This window comes from Pinus tabuliformis, chromosome 8, assembly GCF_031772625.1.
Source record: "Pinus tabuliformis cultivar Carrire ecotype Pingquan chromosome 8, CPIR1, whole genome shotgun sequence".
Lineage (NCBI taxonomy): Eukaryota > Viridiplantae > Streptophyta > Pinopsida > Pinales > Pinaceae > Pinus > Pinus tabuliformis.
Window position 1 is genome coordinate 1,605,469,414 of NC_142294.1, and position 6,352 is coordinate 1,605,475,765.

Consider the following 6,352-nt stretch of genomic DNA (forward strand, 5'->3'; position numbering starts at 1 on the left):
TCACTTCAGGCTCATTAAAAATTGAAGGAGACTAGAGTCATATTTTTCTTTTTCTCGACTCTTTAAAATTGAAAAAGCAAGTTGTGTCCAAGCGTCATTAAATTTATTTTAAACGGAATATTCATACCCTTTTTCCTGCGTTGATCTTTAGGTTGAGAAAATGGAGCCTACCAACCAAGGAATTCCCCTTGGTGGAAATCCTAATCCCTTCTCCTCTTGGGGAGATATTGTTGCGCCCCATATGCCCACATTGTCGCTTCCAGGACTGACAATTGGTTTGCCGGTCTGGCTCTTCTCGACCAATGTCGTTCAGAACACCACTATTCCTGAACAGTCAAATCAGCAATTAGACCAGTCCATAGTTTCCCACCAACCTTCTACTTCCTCTAATTCTTCCTCTCTTCCTTCCTCTTCGCTTGACGGGACTGGTAAAGCTAAAAACCAAGTTCCTAAGGAGAAAAAGGAAAAGAAAAAGAAAGAGAAAAAGAAGAAGGAGCCAAAGGCAAATAAGGGAAAACAAGTGTTGTCTAATGAAAATCCACACACAGCACCGACCAGGCCTAAATCACCATGTGTCATTTGCAAGGGAGACCACTTTCACAAAGATTGTCCTTGCATCCCTCGGATACTAAGGGACTGTTCTCCCCGTTTGCACAATCCGGTGTCGTCAACCTCTAATGGCCATGTTGAAAGTACACCGTCAACTAGCAAAAGTGAAGTTCCAGGGCGAAAAGGGAGAGCTAGACCTCCCTATAGATTGTGCGAAGGTGACCATGCCCTCCACCATTGTCCCTTCTTTGACGAGGCTAAAAGAGTCTTGGAAGATCGTTCGGTTTCACCGTTACGACTTCCTCCTGGATATAAAAAACTCTTGTCGAGTCCTTTGTTAGTTGAGAATCCAACTGGCCCGCTCAAGTGGTCAACTGAAGCGTCTATCATTGAAGAGAAACCAACTGAATCCATACCAGACAAAAGTCAAAAGGTCGAGGCGGCAGTTGACCCGGTCTTGCCTTCAGAGGTTTTATCTTCGAATGATACAGTCACTGAAGGGGATAAGGATGACACCGTCCAAATTCTCTTCATCAACACAGACTTCGAGAACATGGGGGCAATCCACCCATTCCTTTATCGCAGGAAGGAAGTTCGTCAGAGCTATACCCGGCCGTCTACTCGGTCCCACCACCAAGCAACCTAGTTGTATCCTTCGACTGGAACCAACTAGGCAGACCCCGTTTGCCAGCAAGCATACCATTCTGAATTATCGTTCAAATATACAGAATGGTCATGGCTGGCACCATCATTCATGAGGGGGCATCTGTGAGTATCCTTTCCTCTATTGCTTGGAAAGCGCTTGGTTCGCCATCACTTTTGCCTGAGATGAGAAATCTGACAGGCTTCGATAAAGGAACCAGTCGACCTTTAGGGATCCTCCCCAATGTGCCCATAACATTGAAAGGGAAGAACGTTCAAATGAACGTGATGGTAGTTCAAGGACCCTTGGATTATAACCTACTCCTTGGACGAGACTATATATATTGCATGGGAGCCATCGTCTCCTCACTCTTTAGAGTAATGTGTTTTCCGCACGAAGGAAGAGTGGTCAAGCTCGTGGACCAGCTTTCATTTCCCGGATCATGCATCACAAATAGTCATATACCATCCCTAAATGGTCTCTTCACGCAAGAAATGCCTCAACCCACGGTCTGTCCTCCCGATGAGCGTGAGTAATTCGGAGGGATATGACTGGAACCCAGGGGGCATGCGTCCTGGTCTGCTTCGGCAGGAAAACTTTGGGTATAGGGTAGGTTTCCGCAGGATAATATGACTAGTCCGTACCCCGTCCGTGATTAGAAGAGGGGTTGTTCTAGAATAAGATTCTTTTGTCAAAGTTATGTGTTTTGCGCTCGTTGTCACTCACCTTTGTCTATCTCGGTAGACATCGCCGAGGAAGTGTTTTGTTTGCACCGCGAATAGAGCAATCTTTGGTAACCTGAAAGAGGTAGGCTTCTCCCGGTTAAACAAATGTTTTTCCTGCAAATTGAGGGGTAACCTTGAAACTCTATTTTATACCTGGGGGCATGCAAACCTTTTGGAGTGCAAGCAAGGGGCGGTTATTTATTTTTTAAATTTTTAGGACCTCTAACCCTTAAAACTCATAGGATTAGTCGTTTTCGAACTTGCATAACGAAAGGATGCAGGGCAGAGCTTTGTAAGGCGCAAGCTCCATAAAAAATGGCATCTTACATGAGACATTCTTATCATATGACTGGATTAATCGAGCAGTTTTAGCGCATAGTTCATGCTCGTTAAAAAATAAACATAAGACCGAGCAAGTGTTTCAATCCGCGTTTAAGCTCGTTAAAAAATGAACTATCCTCCGGTAAATAACCACCGTGAATGTAACATTATCAGCCATTAAAGCCTTGGTCGTGTTTGCACCGTCACCTCCACTTTTCCATTGGTCGATCATTGACCTCCATTTGATTGTTTACCCATTTTGAGGAACAGCTGCGAAGAGTGATTTCACTAGCCATCCTTGTGACACTGCCGTGATTGGAAAATTCCAACCCTTACCTGGAATCAGCTACTACCCATTTTATCACTCGTTCCTCAAAAGACGAGTCTTCTTTAAGCTCTTTTCATCTGACTTGTAAAATATGAAAAGATTGCCGAGTTTTGGCCTTCCAGCTCATTAAAGCGACAGGAAGTGCTATCCCTCCTCTAGATTTTAATCTTTTTGGACCTGAGGGATTATTGCACAAAACGATCGAGCGCTTGTTTTGTTCGGCTCGTTAAAACTATCAAAAATTCATCCCTTCTGTATTGTTTTATACTTTTTCGGACTTAAGGGATTATATGATGAAAAAGGAACTCCGGAGTTAACTTTACGTACCTTTTCAGACTCTCTAAAAATTAAAAGGACCGAGTTATCTTTGTCGTTAGACTCGTTAAAAAGATTAATAGCGACAAACTTGTCTTTAGACGAGAACGAGTTTCACTATTGCTAGGCTCGTTAAAACATAGCGATGGGTTTGCCCGAAGGGAAAATTATAGAACAAGCATATGTTATCCTCCTCAAGCTTGACAAAAATAAAGAGGTACTGGTCAGCAATGACTGGAAAAAATTGGGAAGAAACTCAAAGAACCTTTATTGGTAGCAAGTCGTTCTTGAACATGACACTTCCACTCTGTGCCTGAGTCGGGTTGGGTTGTTTCATTCACCGGTCACATCACCATGGTCTCGCCATACCATCCACCTTTGGGGTAAATGCTACCAATCCATCATATAAGTGTCGCCGATATGTTCAAGAGAAGTCATCCAGAGAAGTCAACCGTGTCCCATCCACTACCATACATTATATTTCATTATTTCATTACCGCCACCCAGAACCATATATCATCAGATCGTTTTCACCTCCATCAAAATCATTTGCTCCGTTCCATGTCATTGATGTGGGATTCATCAAGGCCCTCCTTTGACGGATCGCTTCTTGTCGACATCAGCTCATTATCCAAGAAGTTGATCTAGGAACACCCCCTTCAGTACTTTGAAGCTTGCATGCCTCAATGGCAAGTTTCTCACTTCCGACAATAGGTATACATCAATGACCTTCGACCGAAAGATTTTGCGTGGTGTTCGACGCCAAGTCCTTTATTCACACCACGTGAATTGTACTACAGTACCTTGAGGGTCATCATCATTATCGGTGATTCCTCTCGCGCTTGTTAACAGATTACATCATTGACTGGTAATCAAGCGATGTCTTTCCATGTTCGACTTCAAAACATTTCTCACATGGATTGACTTGTACTTAGAGTGAAGATCGGACTAGATTGAAGACCCTGGATCTAGTTTCATCCATCCGGGCTGCGATATATATTCAGGAAAAATAAAGACATTGACATGTACAGCATTGCAGAACAGATAATCATCCGACCAAAAGGATGATGATTTCATCAGAATCATCAGTCTACCATCAGACGATTGTCTGTCCTATGTACATAAAAATGAATTTATAAAGCTGAGCATGGGAATGCCCGCCTCAGCTAGATCATGAAAATAGTATGAAAGATAATGTATTGTATTGTATCTTATTACAGGTCTCCTCCCAGCATTGAAAGAACTTCAGATCCTCCTAATAAAGCATTTCACCCGATAAATGGCCTCATACTTTAGGGGGCAACTGTTATAGACATTTTTGTGCCTTACAGCTTTGAGCATGAAATGTCCATAATCCAAGGGATCCAAAGTCCCTAAAGATGTTTTTACAGCTCCTAGAGGAACAAGGTCAACCAATGACAGCTTCTCCCAGAAGTTCTCCACCAAAAACTACTCAGAACTAGTCAAATCGGGATCAATTCAGAAGCTCCACTAGATGCCTGCGTTGCAAAGCACCCAAATACACTGGCTAGGTGTGTTGCAATGCACTTGAATGCACTACCCAAGTGCGTTGAGCGGGAAATGACAAGTGGCAAAGTCATTCAACGAGGTGGAGAGACAATGGAAGCTTCCAGAATCTCCTCCAATGACACTTGCCTCACTGAATTCGACTAGTGATGACTAAGAGGCTCTCAGTCTCCAAGTGGAAGCAAGAACTGACAGAGAGAAGCCACAAGTCAAAACATAAGCTGACTCATCCTCTCTGCTTACATCTATATATGGATCCCTCATCCTAGAGATCCGGAGGCTGGAATTTTGTACTTTGCAGAGAATTGTTGTTGGTTTGAGATTGAGATTAGTACATTGGGTGATTTATGCTTTGTTGGAGGAGAGGAAAGGATTCCTTTGCTGGGAAGTAGATGCTGGATAAGGACTCACTTGGTTGTATCTCCTCTTGGACTTTCTTATCATATCAATAAAACTATTTGAGTTTCTTCTACATGCTTGTATATCAGTGATGTTTTGTTATATTTGCATGTTTAGCTTAATCTAATCCTGAGCTTTTTATGAATGTAAATCTATATCTTCGTGTAGTTTCTCTCTTCTGTGATCTTGCAGGAATTTGGTGAAGCTGGACCAGTAAGGGAGCAGGTAGCGGGAAGCGAACAAAGGGAAGAGCGATTGGATCAACAAACTAGCGAAAGACACAGGTTAGTTACATCCTTCCTCTTCATTTACATTTCATAAAGAAGAATACTCAAGCAGTTTTCCTTGTTTGTTGCTAAGGCACTGTCACACCTTAGAGTGGGATAGGGGCATTCTGAATAGATACTTTTCCCAACAACAATACCGTTAGCCTTTTGTACATGCCAAATATGTCATACTGTGCATGCTGCAACGTTCCATATTTGCTACACAAGCTAAAGAAGTGTCCATGAAGTGTGCTAGTCTAAGTGCCACTTCTATGTTCCGTTCTTTTGATGAGTTGATCCATTTTTGATGAGTTTTCAGTTAAGGGAGGGAAAAACAGTTTAATCCTGGCTTCCCTAGGTTTCAGTTTCTTGTTGTAGAATATAGAGAATCATAATCTGACCAAACAGCTTAATCTTGGCAGATTTGTAGATAGGTAGTGAAACAAGGGTGCTCAACAGCTTAATCTGAGCCCTTGGATGAAATAAGTGTAGATGTAGATAGGAGGGAAATCAAAAGAAAAGAAGATAATCAGGGTCTGCAAGTCTAAATGCACCCAAACCAAAAAAAAAGAAAAAATGTTAGGTAAGTAGGCTGGGTAAGTAGTTTTTGAGGTTGCAGAATGAATAAGTGTGATCAATCTGGTATCTCAAAGTGTTATTTTACTTCAGATCACAAGTGCAAGGCAATTTTCCCTTGGAGCAGCTCAAGCGAGGCATGACTAACTCCCCCTTCTTCTTGTTCCCAAAATCATTCACTAACCTCCCAAAAGAGGTCAAGATCTGCTTGATATCTCTTAAGTTTCATCATTTGTCATAACATTCCCTAAGTAAAGATCTGCTTTGCTTAAAGGATGCTTATATTTCTTATACAGGTTCGGTTTCCCCTTTAAAGCCTAAGATTCCTATCCTTAGCACTTTCTTCACAAAATTCATATTAACTCTTCACTCTATTATGTAAATCCCTCCTTATTTCCCCTTCCCATACTAAAAAATATAGTAAAAAATCCCCATTATTTACATATACCCTCCTCTGGTTGAGATATAACCATAAATATGCTTGGGAATTAATAAGTTTGTCTGAAACTTAAGTAAGGCCCCTAAGTTTTGCTTCTTAAACTCCCTCAAATGTCTTTGGACTCCTTCTGAGGTAGGAAGTCCCTCTTTTAGGTTATCGAACCCCTTCTTAGGCCCCAAGAATCCTTCGAAAGCCTTAAAAAAGCCTTTCCCGATTGCATTAACCCTCCTCCGATGAGTTTTCCTCCCCTCCGACACGATATCA